General features: G+C 48.6%; 1 protein-coding gene across 1 annotated transcript in view; it reads left to right on the forward strand.

Annotated features, from left to right (window-relative positions):
• The first annotated feature begins 2,537 nt into the window (after positions 1 to 2,537).
• Positions 2,538 to 18,005, forward strand: part of FARP1 (FERM, ARH/RhoGEF and pleckstrin domain protein 1) — a 310,977-nt gene continuing 295,509 nt past the window's right edge. Inside the window, exon 1 of the mRNA XM_047756233.1 lies at positions 2,538 to 2,893. The gene's annotated coding sequence lies outside the window, so the exon portion shown is untranslated. The remainder of the gene's footprint in view (positions 2,894 to 18,005) is intronic.

The following is an 18,005-nucleotide window of genomic DNA, read 5'->3' on the forward strand; positions in this document are numbered from 1 at the left end:
TCCAATTTGACCCCTAGCCTGGGAACCTCCATATGCCATGGGAGCGGCCCAAGAAATGGCAAGAAAGACCAAAAGAAAAGAAAAAAGAAAGAAATAGCATGTCTCGAGCTTACTAAACCAGCATCTGCATTTACCATGATCTCTAGGTCTGCCACAAACTTGGACACACACTGGAATCACCTCCAGAAACAGATGCTTTGGTTCCAATCCCAGAAATCCTGATATATTTGGCTGGAGTGAAGCCTAGGCATTGAAGGTTTTTAAAAAAATCTCCAGTGATTCTGTGATTCTGAGACCCAGTATCGAAATTCAGTGGTTCTTAAAGTGTAGGCCCAGCACCAACTGGGAACCTGTTACAAAACACACATCTCGACCCCATTCCAAACTCCCTTTCCTGGAGTTTCTGATTCAGTAGCTCTTTGTTTTATTTTACCTTTTCTTTTTTGTCTTTTTGCCATTTCTTGGGACACTCCTGCAGCATATGGAGGTCCCCAGGCTAGGGGTCCAATCAGAGCTGTAGCTGCCGGCCTCCACCACAGCTCAGGACAATGCCAGATCCTTAACCCCACTGAGCAAGGCCAGGGATCGAACCTGCAACGTCATGGTTCCTAGTCGGATTCGTTAACCACTGAGCCACGACAGGAACTCCTGTTTTATTTTACCCTTAAAAAAATACTTTTCAGTAGCTCTTCCAATTAACCCTCCAGGTGATTCTGATGCCCACCAAGGCTGGAGAACCTGATCAGGTAGGTCTAGAGTGGAGCCCATGAACCTCTATTTCTTCAGGTTTCCAGGTGCTGCTGCTGCAGGTTTGAGAACCACACTTAGAGAATCACTGGCCTGAAACCTCTGATTTGTGGTTTGTCCTGAGCCACGCAGCTGCTTAAGACAGAACCAGGCCTCCAACACACTATTTCTTCTTTTCAACCACAAACTACCCATCTGCTGTTCTTTTTAGGTTTGAGGCCCTTATGATGCTTTTAATTCCCACCTTCACCAAATATAAAAGGTGTTTAAAAAAAAAAAATACAGGGGTTCCCACTGTGGCCAGTGGGTTAAGGACCCTGAGTTGCCGAAGCTGTGGGGCAGGTTGTAGCTGCCTCTGGGATTTGATCCCTGGCCTGGGAACTTCTGTATACCTCAGTGCAACGGAGGGAAAAAAAAAAAAAAAATCCCCAAACCAACCCTCCCCCAAAACCAGTTCAATATCTCAGAGTATGTCTATCTGCTCCAGATACCACTCAAACACGAGCTACGCACGAGCGCCCCGGGACCTCTAAGGCACCCTGTTCTTGTGTGAATCCTCTCTTCCCCAGGGGCCCCCCACCTGTGGTTCTGAGTTCTGTTGTGGCCTCTCGTGAAACCTGCCTCTAGGCTGAAGGTTGGAAACTTCTCTAAGGCGCAAAATGATCAGGGTTCTAGAGCCAGCCGCCCATCAGTGGGCGGGTGCTCACTAGCCTCGGGATCTCGCAGAGGGTCGCCTTCCGCACGTCCCTTTCCCTCCACGCCTGAGAAGGGTCCATCTACAGAGACAAGAAAGGGTAAACTCAGGGACTGAGGGAGGGGTGGGAGTGGAGATGGTAAAGTGGCAACTCCCAGCTGGAGGGTGGGGACAATGCCTCTCCCCTTCTTGGGTCCCAGACTCCTCGGTGCTGCATCTTGCTCTCTCCTCCATTGAGGTCCGGAACTCCCGAAGGCGAGTTTGCAAAGCAGCTCCTAACCTAATCCACTCCTTCCCCCGCGGGGCACTGCTCCTGTCCCCAGAGGGGGCGAGTGGGCCTGGGGATTGTTGGGGGATTCGTGGGGTCGGAGGACTCTGGGCCGCGGCGGAGGAGAAGGGGGGGGATGACAACCGCCCCTCCGGGATTAAGTCCCTAGCAGCCCAGGGTGGCGCCGGAAGCCCGCCGGTGTGGCCTGGGGAAAGGGGTGGTGCTCGTGGGTCCCTGCAAAGCGCCGCCGCCCGCGCGACCACGTAGTTAAAAGTCCTAGGTGGGCACACGGGCGGGGCTCTCCCTTGCGTGACCTCAACAACGATTTGCGGATCCCGTGTCACTGATCGTCCTCCAGCTGCTCCCGGTTTTGCCGGTGCGCTCCACTCCTGCTTCCATATCTCGCTTTCAACCACAGGGGCCGGATCAGCGCGTCTCTGGTGGCGCAGCGCACTGCCCTGAGCCTCCTGCGCTCTGCCGGGCGCGGCCGCGCGGAGAGACCAGCTCCAGCCGTAGAACCAAGTAAGGCGCGGATCGGAGGTGGGCTCGCCCGGCCAGGGAGGGGCGCTCCGGGCCGGCGGCCCCGCGGCGCACCTGCCCCCTGGGCGGAGCGGGGCGGGGCGCGCCAGCGCGCAGGTCGCCGGCGCGGACGCTGGAGGGGGCTGTGGCTCTCCCGCTGTCCCCGCGGCTCGGGCTGCGAGGCTCCCGGGCGCCCCCCCTGCCGAAGGGCCTGCCCAGGCCGGGGGAGGGGCGCGCCCGCCTTCACTTCCCGCTCGCCGGCCTGGACACGGCGGGGCCGGCGCGGGCGCAGGGCTGCGGGCACTCGGCTGGCGCGCGGGGCGGGGACGCGGCCGCCGCCCGCTCTGAGCCGCTGCTCCTCCCCAAGCGAGTGGCGCTCGGCCCGGCGTCGAGGCGGCCATGGCGACCCTGAGCCCGCTCCCCACCCACCCTGCCTGCTCCGCCCTCCCCTCCGCCCCGCGCCACCTTTGATGGCTCGGACCTCGGCCGGCCACCGCCAGCCCTGCTCGCGCGTTCGCGCCGCCGCTGCCGCCGCCCGCGGGTATTAATAGCCGAGCGCCCCCGCCGCACGCGCAGCGGAGCCGCCGCGCCCTCGGCCGCCGGGGGCTCGGAGCTGCAGAGCCGGGAGGCCGGGAGTGGGAGCCGGAGCCGCCGGCGCCGTGGAGGTAGGAGGCGCGCGGCGAACAATGACCGCGCGGGGCGGGCGGGCGGCAACTTGGGCGCGAGTCGGGCGCCCGGAGCCTACCGACCGGGACGCGGGTGGAGGTGGCTTCGTGGCCCGCGGGTCCTGCCTGGAGGAGGTGGCGGCGGGGGGGATCGGGCTTCCCCTACCAAGGCGGGAGACTCGCCCGCCGGTCTCGGGGCAGCCCGGCAACAATAGCCAGAGCCCGGGGGCCTCGGGGCCCCGTACCTCCCTTTGCACCCTCCTCTTACCTCCCGGGACTCGGGCTGCCGGCTCCGCGCGCGTCCCCTCTCGCCTCCCCCGCCCCGCGGCGCCCTTCCCCCGCTTCCTCCCATCCCACCCAGCGCAGTGACAGCGCCGGACGCTGCTTCCGGACCTCCGGCCGCAATCTCGGCCCCCGAGGCCGACCGCGGGCCGGGAAGGTGGCCGTTTTCGCGGGGGCCCCCGCCTTCCCGGGTGCCCGCGGCTCGCCCACGCGCGGCGCGAGGAGCCTAGTGGGTGACAAAGAGGAACACACCCTCTGCCTAAGTTAGATTTTCCCCTCTTTACCGCCAGCCTTTATGGAGAGGAAAGTTTTTTTTTTTTATTCCCTCTTTTTTTCTTTCTTTTCCTTTTTTTAAAGCAAAGGACACAGATTTTTGTGGTGAGCATTTCAAAACAACTTCTGATTGTGGTTTTACGATTTAAGTTCCGGAAACTTCAGCTGTGTGATCCGGCCAGACCTTTGAGTGTGTGCGTGTGTGTGTGTGTGCCTGTGTGTGTGTGTTTTATTTGAAGGGAAAAAATGAGTTCCCCGTAGTCAGTCTGGATGTCGTTTATGGCCCTTAGAGCCCAGCTGGAGTCTGGGCAGGATCCCCCAGGAACGAGGGAGGCGAGGCTCACAAAGAAACGAGGACTGTGCTATCAGATCAGCCGCTGCGATGGGGAGAGATTGCCTTTCATCTGGAAGAGTTTAGCCGGCTCAGCCTGCCTCTGATCCTTCTGGAGTACACTGGTGGCCTCTGGCTGTTTCATTTTATCATTGTTGTTCGTGTCTTTCTTGTTAGTTCCCCAGGTTCGACTTGCGCGCAGCCCCGCCCTGAGCCCTGGCTTTTGAGGACCCCATCGCCCCTGCCTAGGAGGCAGTGTCTCCAGCAGAGTCAAACCCCAGCCTAGCAGTGGGTTAGGTTTAATGCTCTTTGCACGTGGTGACCTGGCCGAGCCCATTTCAGAACCTCTTCCGGCATTGCCTTGCTTTTCTTACTCAGTCTAAACAGGACAGAAAGGAGGAAGAAAGGCCTTTTTTGGTCCTGAGAGCTTTGGGATATTTGCCTTAAAAATTGCCCTCATTGTTGTGATCAAGCGAGGCTCTTCTAAAGTCTGCCTTGGCTTTCTTCCCACATTCCACAGCCTCCTGGCTGGGGGTTTACCCTCAGCCCTGCGAAGGGTTGGTGTTCTGGGTCTGACAGTTTCTGACCATGCACTTGATGTGGGCTCAGCATCCACATGACTCACTTTGTATTCCTGCAGCATCGTTCTGCAGCAAGGCACCAATATTGGAGTTACTCCAAGCACAACCGAAACGTTTGTGTTTTTAGAATGTCTGGCTAATAGATCTGCTTCTGGGTAAAATAAATAGACACATTATTGGCCAGTGGCTGGCTTGTTGGGCAAAGAGTTGGGGGAAATAGTGAGCTGATTAGCCCAGTGCTTCCCAGATTCTCTTCTTTCTTTCATGTGGGTGAGAAACTTGAAATCCCTGGTGCTGTAGCCTGTCCCCTGTGAGTTGGGGTGTGGTTTTTCCGTTAAGGAGGTCTTTCCCTGCAGGAATCCTGAAGTTAGCTTTATAATACCTTTTACACATTGGTGATCTCTTCCTGAAATTTATGCAGGGATTGCATTCCTTAGGTCATAACAGAATACTCAGGCCACTCTGTGGCCACATGTCCTGAAAGGAGGTTTAAAAATCCATCCTAGATCCTTTTCTTCTGGTTATTGCAGTTATGTCATAATTATCTGTGAGGAAACTGGGTGAATATTTTTGTTTTTCTTTTCATTAAACTGTCCAAGGAAATGGTTTTCCAGATAGGCGTTGAATATTTTATTGAAAGGGTTTTTTTTTTTTTTTTAAAGTGGAATTCATCCTGGAATATTTATGGAGCATAGAAGAGTTGAATTCATTTGGAAAATGACATATTTATAAGGAAGGTGCTTGTGAGAGACGTCAGAAAAGAAAATGTTTTCCCTCCTTGAGGAGGTTAGAGACTGCTGGAGAAGAGACAGGAGCCCAGTGTTTGCATGCTGAGCACTCTAGGAAAGGCGGCATGGTGGCTTTCCCAGGGGATGAGGGAAGGTGTATGGGTTGGTAGGTCCTTGGCTAATGATGCTTTGATAGCATGGTGAATGGGGCATTTTAAGCCTTTTGTAACCGGCCTTGCTGATAACTGCCCAGCATTTTTGAGAAATGCACTTTTCCTCTCGAACTGAAGATGCTACAGATAAGGAAGAGGCTCACATAACCCCAAAATACAGTCACTTTGGGGGCATAGGCATTCCAGGTGTTGCTTGCCATTGCTTGGGAGGGGAGAGGATTTATTAAAGGTTCCTGTGGCTGTGCTTCTCCTGTTATCTATCTGGTGCTTCTGATTGAAAGGAGGGCCCTCCTGGCCTGGCTATTGAGAGGGAAGTGGTGGATCAACTTTTTTCTCCCCTTAGGGCCGCACATTCGGTATATGAAAGTTCCCAGGCTAGGGGTCAAATTGGAGCTGCAGCTGCCTGCTTATGCCACAGCCTCAGCAACACAGGATCCAAGCCATGTCTGCAGCCTACACCACAGCTCATGGCAACGTGGTATCCTTAACCCCCTGAGCGAGGCTTAAACCTGCTGAGTGAGGCCAGGGAATGAACTCGCATCCTCATGGATGCTAGTCGGGTTCCTTACCCCTGAGCCACCGTGGAAACTCCTTCCTTCTTGCTTTTTAATGGTTGGAGTTTCTGCAGGGGCCTCGCCTCATCAAGGTCTCCTCACCCTCTCTTTCTGCCAGGTTACTGCCTTAACCACTTGCACATGTCCCGAAAGATCAGAGCCCAGCGGTTCCCATTCAAATTGCTTGAAAGACTGAGTTGGCCAGTCCTTTTGTGCCAAATGCGGCCTTTGCTTTTAATCAAGAAGCCCCCAGAAAATGTTTACTTTAGAGTGGAGGAGCTGGCTTTTATAGGCTGTCCTGCTTCTGGTTTGAGTCAGTGAAAAATGATTTGCTGAGTGGATCCTTTGAGCAAAAGTGGACAATTGATACATATTAGATGGGGTGCTGGGAGCCTTTGATACTTGTGAAATAAGCCAGATACCATCAGGTACAATGTGACTGCAAGTGAGCCCTTGCTGAGCTCTGCCTGTGAAGTCAACTCAGAGAGGCAGTTGTCTTATTTCATGTGGGATGGAAATCAGAGACAAACAGCAAGATGGGCAATTAAGTTAATGTGGAAACTCATCATTTATACTGAATTAATTTCATTTATAAATTGGTCATATTTGTGCATTTTCAAACAAAAGGGCCTCAGGCTGAACGAGATTATTTTGAATTCTCTATTATGATAATATTCCCCCATCACAAAGAGTAACTGATCTGCATGTAGGTTTTGGACTTTTCATAAAGGTATCTTTATAGGAGAAGACTTATAAATCCAGTATTATGGTGACTTTCATTTTTTGCTCATTATATTAATTTACGACCTAGTGTAGCGCCTGGCACATAGCAAACCCTCACTAAATACTTGTTGACTGAATGAGGAAACCTCATTTTCAGGCCCTTTCAAGTTAGGTCTTTAAGGTTTTTAAGGGAAATTTGATAGTAGCCCAGACAGGTTCCTGTTCTGGGAATTTGATAATCGGATGTTTAATTTCATTTCTGTTTTGTTCTAATTTAACAATTTAAACTAACCTTTAAAGTTGGGTAATATCGTAAAAAGACCCAGGCTCATTAAAAAAAAAAAAATCAGACAATAAAAGCATAAGAGAGTAAAATGTACTTGAAAAATTAGCTTCTGGGCTAACTTTCTTCTGAGATATATTTTTTAGAAGTTCCATTAGTGAACATCTCTTGGGGGTAAAACCTCAGTTTTTGTTGTGCCTTTAAATTTGTTCTGGAATGATAAATTTCCTGGGTATGCAATTTTGAATTGTTCCTGTGTTGTTGTTTCTGTATTAACTCTCTTTTGGGTTTTTATTGCTGCGATGTCAACTCTCAGGCCAGTTGTTATTTGCGAATAATCTATCTTTTCTCTCTGGCTGCTTTTAAGATCCTTTGGAGTTGGGCAGTTTCACTTTGCCTCTGTGTAATTTGTCAAAGGACAAATTATTTTATCTCTCTTTCTCCTCTTCTATCTGCTTCCTGTGTCTCAGTGGTAACAAACCTGGCTAGTAAACCTCTCGCCTCTCCCCCTCCCCCTCTCCCCCTCTCCTCCTCCCTCCATCCTCTCATCAGGGTATTTCTTTCAATTGTTCTGCAGTATTTCAGTGTCTGGAGGTGCTTTGGTTTGTTGATCTGGTCACCCTTGGCCACTCAGGCTGTTTTCAGTTTGGACTGTCGTGACTAAGGCGGCTCTGAACGTTTGTGAACAAGTCTTTGTGTGGAGATCTGTTTTCCTTTTTTTTTTTTTTTTGCTGGGTCTTATAATAAGTGTATGTTTATAAGAAACTGCCATCTGTTTTCCAAAGTGTTTGTACCATTTTACATTCCTACCAATGATATTTGAGTGTCCCACTTACCGTAATCCTCACAAACACTTGAAATTATCCATCTTTTTCATTTTAGCTCCTCTGGTGGATGTGTAGTAGCATCTCATTGTGGTTTAATTTTATACTTCCCTGAAAAGGAAGCGATAGGTTTTTCCTGTGCTTTTCGGCCATTTGTACATCTTTTTTGGGGGATGTAGCTGTTAAAACTTGATTCTTTCTCACTGTTTTTTGTCTGATTGTTTTATATAACTTTTGAGTATAATTAACATAAACAGCACATACTTAATATCTTCTTTTACAGTTGTAGGAGTTCTGTATATATTCTGCATACAAGTTCATTGTTGAATCTATGTGTTCTGAATATTTTCACCAGTCTATTTTTTAACCTGTTCCTTTTTTTTTTTTTTTTTTTGGTCTTTTTGCCTTTTCTAGGGCCATACCCGCAGCATACGGACGTTCCCAGGCTAGGGGTCGAATCGGAGCTGCAGCCGCCAGCCTACACCAAGGCCACAGCAACAAGGGATCCGAGCTACGTCTGCGAACTACACCACAGCTCACAGCAATGCCAGGTCCTTAACCCACTGAGGAAGGTCAGGGATCGAACCCGCGACCTCATGGTTCCTAGTCAGATTCGTTAACCACTGAGCCACGACTGGAACTCCTAACCTGTTCCTTTTTTAATGGTATCTTTTGAAGAACAGAAGTTATTAGGAAAACATGGTCTAATTATTGGACTTATTAAAGGCCAGGGAATTTTTTCAGCTTTGGAAAAATAACACATTTTTGTGTGTAAGACACAGACTAATATTGCTCTGTTCAAGAAGTCAGACTCTGCGTTCCCATTGTGTCTCAGTGGTAACAAACCTGACTAGTATCCATGAGGATGCGGGTTTGATCCCTGGCAGAGCTCAATGGGTTAGGATCCGGTGTTGCTGTGAGCTGCGATGTAGGTTGCAGATGTGGCTCAGATCTGGCGTGGCTTTGGCTGTGGCTGTGGCCAGCAGCTGCAGCTGCAATTGGACCCCTAGCCTGGGAACCTCCATATGCTGCAGGTTTGGCCCTAGAAAGCAAAAAAAAAAAAGAAAAGTCAGACTCCATTTACTTGATGGGGGTGGAGCAGTTTTATTCCTTCCTAACTAAAGCTGAGTTGAAAAGACATAAAAATGAAAAGAAAAAAAAAAAAACCTGCTTATTTTGAAAATGTGGGCAAAGTGTTCAAGATTATGACAAAATAAATATATTTCCAAAATTCAATACTGAGTTTGAGTTGTGTATGTTCTTTTAGCACATGGAAGGATTGTGGGAAATAGCTATTTTTTGAAATCAATACAAAAATGGATGCGTTCCCCTGTGGTGTAGAGAGTTAAGGATCCAGCATTGTCATCGGGTTGCTGCTGTGATGTGGGTTTGATCCCTGGTCAGGGAATTTCCACATGCTGTGAGTGTGGCCTCCCCAGAAGTGGAGCCCTGGGTCACAGCAGGATGTAACATTCTAAATAGAGGTGAAAAGGCATATATAGGTGGTTTTAAAAGGACTCTTCCTGTTTTGGCATGAATTATGTTATATCTATTCATTTTCCTCATTTTCTCAACTGGATAGTAAGCATTGTCAGATCAGAAAATATGTCTTCCTGGGAGATCCCACCATGGCTCAGTGGTCAACGAATCCGACTAGGAACCATGAGGTTTTGGGTTCGACCCCTGGCTCAGTGGGTCAAGAATCCGGCATTGCTCTGAGCTGTGGAGTAGGTCGAAGACGCAGTTTGGATCCCGAGTTGCTGTGGCTGTAGTGTAGACCAGCGGCTACAGCTCCGATTCGACCCCTAGCCTGGGAACCTTCATATGCCGCGGGTGCGGCCCAAGAAATGGCAATAAGACAAAAAAAAAAAAAAGAAAATATGTTTTCCTGATGTTTGTTTCTCCTGCCCATAGAAGGTAAATAAACATTTGAATTAAAATGTGAGTGATGAAAACGCTCTGACATTTTAGCTCGTGGAAGTCAGAGGCTGATATCCAAGGTAACAGGAGCCGGGGGTTATGGGCATTGAAGCCAGTCAGATCTGCGCTTCTCTCTGTTGTCCATCTTTTTGATGTTGGGCAAGTTATTGGTGCTCTCGCCCGAAAATCACAGGGACCTTTAAGAGTGCATTTATCCTCAGGTGGTAGAGCGTCTGACTGACAGCGGGGAAGCCATCAAATGACTCACTGCCTCAAGTATTAAGAAAAAGGAATGTCTCCCAGTTCGGCATCTCAGCTCGCGGTATCGCCAAGGACCTAAAATCTTTCTGCCCTTCCCTCCTGTTCTCCCCAGCGTGCTGCTTTTTGTTCTTGGGCTCGTTGTCTGGTGGTTCATTGGACTGCTGCAGCCTGATGCGCTGCAGGGGCTACTGGCTGCTGCTGCTCCAAGCCTCTGACTCTCACACATGTGGCGTCCTCAGGCCAGGAGTGGCCCGAGCTTCTTCAAGCTCCTTTTATTGTTAAGCAGAGTGCTTCCCAGAAGCCTCCAACACCTGGCAGATCTTTGAAGAGGGTCTGGGGAGTGTTTCTTGCTCTTCAAGAGCTCTCCAAGGGCTGGGCCGAATGTGATGCCTGGAACCATAGCAGCCGCGTTGTGATTGGTCTTGGGATGAAGGCAAGACGATGATTGGCTGAAGGGTGGAAGCAGCGTTCTTGTGGGCGATCGTCCAGTGCCTGGAGCATAGTATACTAAATAGCAAATTCTGTATGCTAAGTAACCCAAACCCGGACTTACCGTATTAAACAATGTTTACTCACTTTCGCATTCTCTCTCTGCCATCCACAGCATTGTGACTGATATATTAATGGGAAGAATTTGTCTTTTAAAAACATTTTTTTAAAATGAAGTATAGTTGACATAATATTATACAGGTGTGTAATTATACAATATTATTTCAGGTATACAGTGCAGGGATTCAGTGTTTTGATAGATTATGCACCATACAAAGGCTATTACAGCATTATTGACCGTATGCCCAGCTCTGTATATTACATCCCTGGGACTCGTGTGTTTTATAACTCGTAGCCTATACCTCTTAATCACCCTTTGCCTGTTTTGCTCATTGCTCCTGCCGCCCCCCGGGCAGCTACTAGTTTGTTCTCTGCATTTGTGGGTTTGTTTCTGTTTTGTTATATTTATTCATCTCTTTTGTTTTTAAAGATTCCACATAGGAGTGAAAACATGCAGTATTTGTCTTTCTCTGAGTTACTTCGCTTAACATAATTCCTTCCAGGTTCATCCATGTTATCACAAATGGCACGATTTCGTTCTTTTTTATGACTGAATAATATCCCATTGTGTGTGTGTGTGTGTGTGTGTATGTGTGCACCGTATTTTCTTTATCTATTCATCTGTCGGTGGAAACTTAGGTTGTTTCCATGTCTTGGTTAATGTAACAGTGATCATAGGGGTCATATTAGTGTTTTTGTTTTCTTTGCATAAATACCTAGGAGTAGAATTATTGCATCGTATGATAGTTCTGGTTTTTTTTTTTGTCTTTTTGTCTTGTTGTTGTTGTTGTTGTTGTTGCTATTTCTTGGGCCGCTCCCGTGGCATATGGAGGTTCCCAGGCTAGGGGTTGAATCGGAGCTGTAGCCACCAGCCTACGCCAGAGCCACAGCAACGCGGGATCCGAGACGCGTCTGCGACCTACACCACAGCTCACAGCAACGCCGGATCCTTAACCCACTGAGCAAGGGCAGGGACCGAACCCGCAACCTCATGGTTCCTAGTCGGATTCATGAACCACTGCACCACGACGGGAACTCCTGTTTTTTTTTTTTTTTTTTTTTTTTTTTTAAAGGAGCCTCCATACTGTTTTCCATAGTGTCTGCACCAGTTAATGTTCCCACCATCCGTGCTGGAGGGTTCCCTTTTCTCCACATCCTCACCAACCGTAACTTTTGTCTTTTTGATGAGAGCCATTCTGGAAGGCTTCTCTTTTATCTGGTGTTGTTATTGAACATTATCTATGTGAAAATGCGTTTCTTATGTGGAAAGTGACTTAGTGATCACATGTCACTGTGAGAGATGAACTTTTAAGAACTTTAGACATTTGATAAGGTGTGCAAATCTTGTCACAAGTCTGCATGCATTTCACCTTTCCTCTTAAGATGGTCTTGCAGGACATCTGCTTAGAACCAAGCATTTGGGGTTTGGATCACAGGACATACTTGACAGGAATGTTTCATTAGTTTTATTTTTAATTTTTTTTATTATCAAACCCGCAACCTTATGGTTTCTAGTCGGATTCGTTTCCGCTGCACCAAGACCAGAACTCCTCACCCGATACTTATTGAATGTCTATGTTGAATTACTAGCTACCATTGGTGCCACAAGAATAAGAGTCAATCCCTGCTCTCAGAGGGTAGCATCCAGACTGGATTGGAGAAGAATCTAGATAATTGCAGTAAAAGGTGGAATATGACAAGAGCTTTGCAAAAGGTATGGAAATGGTGGCAGTGTTCAGGACATTAGCATATTGGATTCTGGTTGGGAGTGGCATTTGATTGAAGAAAGAAGTGTGTTTTCGTTAGCTTGTTTGTTTAGTTCGGTGTTCCTTTGTCGTCTGTCTATTGTAGCAGGATTAGACAAGTATTCACACATAAAACAGAAAGTAAAAATCCCTTGCCATCCGATGAGTCAAAATTTACAAAAATTAAAATTTACTGCCTTTTGACTTGGCATATTTGATAATGTTCCCAGGATTTTTCCCTATATGGACAAATATACATTTTTTCTTTTTTGGGGGGGGGGGGGAAATGATGCATGTTCGTTTGGGAGCCACTTTGCCTCCTTAACATTGTCTAAATGTTTTCTGTGTGGAGTTTTCTTTGAAATGGGAGTGTTTAATGGCTTTATAATATTCCCCTGTATGACTCTATATCAAACGCACTTAACATTGCCCTTTGTTGGTTCTTTTGCTTGGAGTATTTGGCTGCAGTGACCATCTGTACCTAAATCTATGGAAAGTGGGTCCCTTTTGTTTCAGGGGCCAGAACACCCAGCTTGAGCCACAGGAAGCAGAAGAGGCGAATTTCTTAGCTCTCAATCCCAACGCCTTCTGGGCAGAGGTGGGTCCTCTCAGGAATAGAGACCTGGGTCCAAAGGCAACAGCCACCTGTGGGCTTGCTCCCAGTGCCCTGCTTTTTCCTAGGCAGTGGCTTCATTTTTCTGATTGTCTCCACTGGCACTTTGGGACAGTTTGCTGGTGATGGCAGGACTGCTCTGCACATGGCAGGAAGGAAAATATCCATGGCCCTGACTTAAATGTCCAGCGGTGCTGGTAATTAATCACACCTTCTCGAATATTCTGTTCCCCTGGAAGAAGCACTCATGCTGCTCTTGCTGTGATCAAGAATCACCTCCTTGGGGTTTGAACCCCCATCCCCACCCCCGCCCCTCTAGGGAAGGACTCCTATTTGGCCCAGATGAGGGACCCTTCTGGGGGTGTGGATATATGGGGGTGTACAGGGATGGAGTGGGGGTGGGTTAGGATTGACAGGCAAAAATAAGGGGAAAAAACTTCCTAGGGTAGGGACCAGAAGGAAAGGAAAGGCAGAAATAGGAAGGAGAGGAGTTCCCATTGTGGCGCCGTGGAAACAAATCGGACTAGGAACCATGAGGTTGCGGGTTCGATCCCTGACCTTGCTCAGTGGGTTAAGGATCTGGCATTGCTGTGAGCTGTGGTGTAGATTGCAGAAGCTGCTTGGATCTGGTGTTGCTGTGGCTGTGGTATAGGCCTGGGGCTACAGCTCCGACTCAACCCCTAGCCTGGGAACCTCCATATCCCAAGGGTGCGGCCCTCAAAAGACAAAAAAAAAAAAAATAGGAATGAGAGTCTGCCATCCACATCTCCCTGGGCTGTGCTGAAGCTGGTCGGTTCCCCATTACAGAAGAGTTGGTGTCTGAGCACAGACCAGCAGTTGCTTTTTTTGTTTGTTTGTTTTTGTCTTTTTTTTTGTCTTTTTAGTGCCCCACCCATGGCATATGGACATTCCCAGGCAAGGGGTCAAATTGGAACTGTAGCTGCCAGCCTTCACCACAGCCACAGCAACGCTGGATCCTTAACCCACTGAGCAGGGGCAGGGCTCGAACCCACATCCTTATGGGTCCTAGTTGGGTTCGTTTCTGCTGAGCCACAGTGGGAACTCTGCAGAGCAGTGGTTCTAACCTGTCCTTCCCTTGTGAGGGGTGGCCTACGTATCTGTCCACCATTAGGTATCATCCTCCGACCACCTTCTCTCACTGGTGCACAGACACACCTTCCCGAGTGGGAGGAGAGGGGTAGGTATCCATCAAGCTTGCTCAGTGTGAGTTTATAGCACAACTGGCCGGTGTAGGAGCCTGTCGGGAAGGCTAGGATGGGAGGTGTGCCTCTGCTGTATTTTCTTCTCGCCTGTGGCAACCCCCCCTTTATGTGCCTGCTTTTCTCTGTTGGTGATTAGAGGGACCTAGTAAGCAAAGGTGTATGTTCCTGGCAGCCCTAATCAGCCCCCGGCAAACCAGGCTGTTTCAGGAGAGTTCTCTCTGCTGAGAGAGGAGATGCCCCATTTGTGACACACCCAAGTCATGCCTGTTTCTCAGATTCCCAATCGAAGCCAGGTCTGTGTCTCAATTCTACTGGCTCGGAGTTCCCACTGTGGCGCAATGGGACTGGTGGCATCTCTGCGCTGGGACGCAGGTTCAATCCCCCGACCCAACACAGCGGGTTAAGGATCCAGTGTTGCTGCAGTTGCGGTGCAGCTTGGAACTGTGGCTGAGGTCTGATCTGATCCCTGGCCTGGGAACTCTATGTGCTACTGGATGGCCAAAGGCAGTGGCGGGGGCGGTGGGGGGGGGGGAATCCAAAAGAAAGCAAAATCAATGCCTCTGGCTCCCCTTTTGAGATTATACACGGCCGCGTTGGGAAGCCCCGGGAGCACTGGTGAGAGCAGGGGTGTTGATGGGATAACTGGTTTGATCCGGAGGGTATCTTGCATCATTAGTTCTTCCCCAGTGTGTGAATTCTGCCTTTTCCCCAGTTAGTTTCGGGAGGTCAGGGGCCATGTCTCCAACTTCGCATGATCTCTTCTAGGTACTTAAAAAAAAGAGCCTTTCTTTGATGGACTAATGAAAATCTTTTCGTAGGATCACAGCAGCTGGAACAGCACAACTCATTAAATGCTCATAGCTCTTCACAAGTCAGAGTAAAACTGACCTCGCTTTTAACCAAGATCAGTCAACCCCTTTTATCCGGCAAGCCGTGTTCTCGACATTCTCATCAGTGAGCAAAACAGGGCAAAAGATCATCTTCAGGGGAACCCTATATATTTTTTGGCTCCGAATGAGACATTTTCAGCCCTGAAAGGTGGCACTCGTGACCTGGGGTGCCAGAACAAGAGACCTCTAGCTGGATGGTCACCCTCAGGCTCAGACAGTGGCCCAACGTGAGAGGCTGATTCTTCCCCGAGGCCGTTCATCAGACAGAGGTATCTGGGGGCAGATAGAGCTGATCGCCTGTGGGGTCAGGGATGAACCCCGCCATTCACTCACCCAGCACATATTTATTGAGACCCTGTGTGGTTGTATCTGTGTCCTTCTAAAAGATTGGTCCTTCTCAGGCAAGGCCATTTAGAGGGACATACAAGCAAGAGATGGGTCCCCAGCTGTTGAGAAAAGTAATGAATGGAATTGTTTGAAAGACGGTGGACTCGTGAGATGCCGATCAGAGATTCTAAGTCACTGGTGTGTGGAGGTCCTTTTGACCCTCCTACATTTGGAAATCCACAGGGCTTTCAGCCCTGCCGGGGATTTAACAGATAGATTTCTTAAGGGAGAAAGGAATGGAAATTGCTTTGGGGGAGTTCCCATTGTGGCTCAGCGGTAGCAACCCTGACTAGTATCCAGGAGGACATGGGTTCGATCCCTGGCTTCGCTCAGTAGGTTAAGGATCTGATGCTGCTGCAGCTCTGATTCAACCCCTAGCCTGGGAACTTGCCCATGCCACGGATGTGACCCTAAAAAGACAAAAGAAAAAGGAAAAGAAATTGCTTTGGAAGGAAAGCGTATGTGCGTGAAATTAAAAAAAAAAGTTATATATGGTAACAGTGACCTCCCCCCACTCCCCCGCCAGGCACCGTTCTTTGAATTTATCATGTGAACTCACTTGCGTGACCCACACCAGGACCAGGATGTGGGTCATTTTAATCAGCTCAGGAAACTCCATTTGTTGTCCCTTTGTGTCACCCTGCCCCCTCCCTTTCCCCAACCTCTGTTAATCGCTGAACTTGGCTCTGTTACTATCTCTTCTTCTCCAGGATGTCCCAGAAGTGGAATCAGAGGATGTAACCTTTCCAGACTGCTTCTTTCATTCGCACAGCCTCTGTGAGGTCTGCTAAACTGCTGTGAACATCCTTCTTTCACTTCCATCGTGTGGATGCCCCCCAGTTTGTGTAGCCATTCACTTGTTGAAGGACAGTGGGGTTGTTTCCAGGTTGGGGTGATTATGAATAGAGTGGCTATAAAAGTACAGCTGCTAGAAACTTCCACATGTGGGTTTTGATGTGGGCATGACTTCTCACGGGCAGATACCAGCATTGGGATCCTCACCAGCATTTCATGTTGTCAACACCTTTTTTTTTTTTTTTTGGTCTTTTTAGGACTGCAGGTGCAGCATATGGAAGTTCCCAGGGTAGGGGCTGAATTGGTGCTGCAGCTGCCATAGCCACAGCCATAGGCTATGACATAGCCACAGGCTACACCATAGCCACACTGGATCTGAGCCGAGTCTGCAATGCTGCATCCTTAACCCACTGAGCAAGGCCAGGGATCGAACCTGCATCTTCATGGATCCTAGTTGGGTTCATTACTGCTGAGCAATGATAGGAACTCTGTCCACACCTTTTATTTTAGCCATTTTAATAGATGTGTGGTAGGGTGTCCGCATGGCTAATTTTTTTTAAACAAAACATGCTGAGGAAGCGTCTGTGCCAGGGGCTTAACCAATGATGTGACTAAATAGTTTCCTGGACTACCTAGCGGAGGCTTAATGAGCAGTTGTTTGAAGGGGTGGGTCAAAAAGAGCAGTTGTGTATATAAAATCTGAGGCCCAGCATGTAACAATGCCAGCAAGAAATAGGTAAAAATAAGATGCTCTGTGGATGCTTATCTCCGAGACCTGCTGCGATCTATAGGTTTGATTTTAGTAAGTATCTTGTTCATTCTTTCTGTGAATATACAATGATACCGATTAAAAGATAAAATTACAGCAGCAACTGAAAGGCAGTGTAGACAGAGAGGAAGGAACACAGGATTCAGGGCACGTAGTAGTGATCTATGGCTGCATGACAAATTACTGGAAAATTGAGTGACTTAATAGTAAATATTAATTTTTCACAGCTTCTGGGCTGGGACTCTGGGAGTGGTTTAGATGGGCAGGTCTGGCTTGGATATTTGCAGTAAAGATGGCAGCTGGGCTGTTGGATCTGCTTCCAACGAAGCCCCTGGGCTCCTTGGGCAGGCTGCTTGAGTGTCCTTACAGCATGGCCCCCAGCCAGCTTCTCCCAGAGAGAGTGATTTATGACGAGACCAGAAGAAAGTGACTTGACTTTTATGGCCTAGGCTGAGAAGTCCAACTTTGTCACTTCCAGAGTTTTCTTGGTCACGCGGACCAGCCGTGATTCCGTGATGGTTGAATACACTGAACCAGGAGGCAGTAGTCATTGGGAACCATCTTGGAACTTGGCTGCCATGGGGCCCGAGAGACCTGGGTTCAAATCCCAGCTGACCACTCAGAAGCCGTGTGGTCTAGAGTAGGTCATCTCCTTTCTGAGTCCCACTCTCCTCTCTTATTTAAAATTTTTTTCATTTTAATTTTTGGCTTTTTAGGGCTGCAGGTGTAGCATATGCAAGTTCTCAGGCTCGGGCTCAAATTGGAGCCACAGCCATGGCGAAGCCAGATCTGAGCCTCATCTGCGATCTACACCACAGCTCATGGAAATGCCGGTTCCCTGGCCCACTGAGCGAGGCCAGGGATCGAACCTGCATCCTCATGGATCTTAGTTGGGTTCATTTTTGCTGAGCCACAGCTGGAACTCCCTCTCCTCTTATTTTAAAAATGGAGGTCATGGTACCTACCGAATAATACCTATTGAGAGACAAATCATGGATTCTAAATAAATTGCTTGTGAAAATCTGGATGATCAGCGTTTGTTAAGATTTGGAATTTGGGGAATTTGAAATTTCTTTGGGAATCGAAGATAATATAAAAAAAGGAACAGTCTGGCAATTTATAAAAAGCTCATGACATGGTAGGTGTTATTTGTATTATTAAAGCATGATGCTTTATATTTTAACTGTGCAGAATATATCAGTAAAGAT

This window comes from Phacochoerus africanus, chromosome 13 (assembly GCF_016906955.1).
Source record: "Phacochoerus africanus isolate WHEZ1 chromosome 13, ROS_Pafr_v1, whole genome shotgun sequence".
NCBI lineage: Eukaryota > Metazoa > Chordata > Mammalia > Artiodactyla > Suidae > Phacochoerus > Phacochoerus africanus.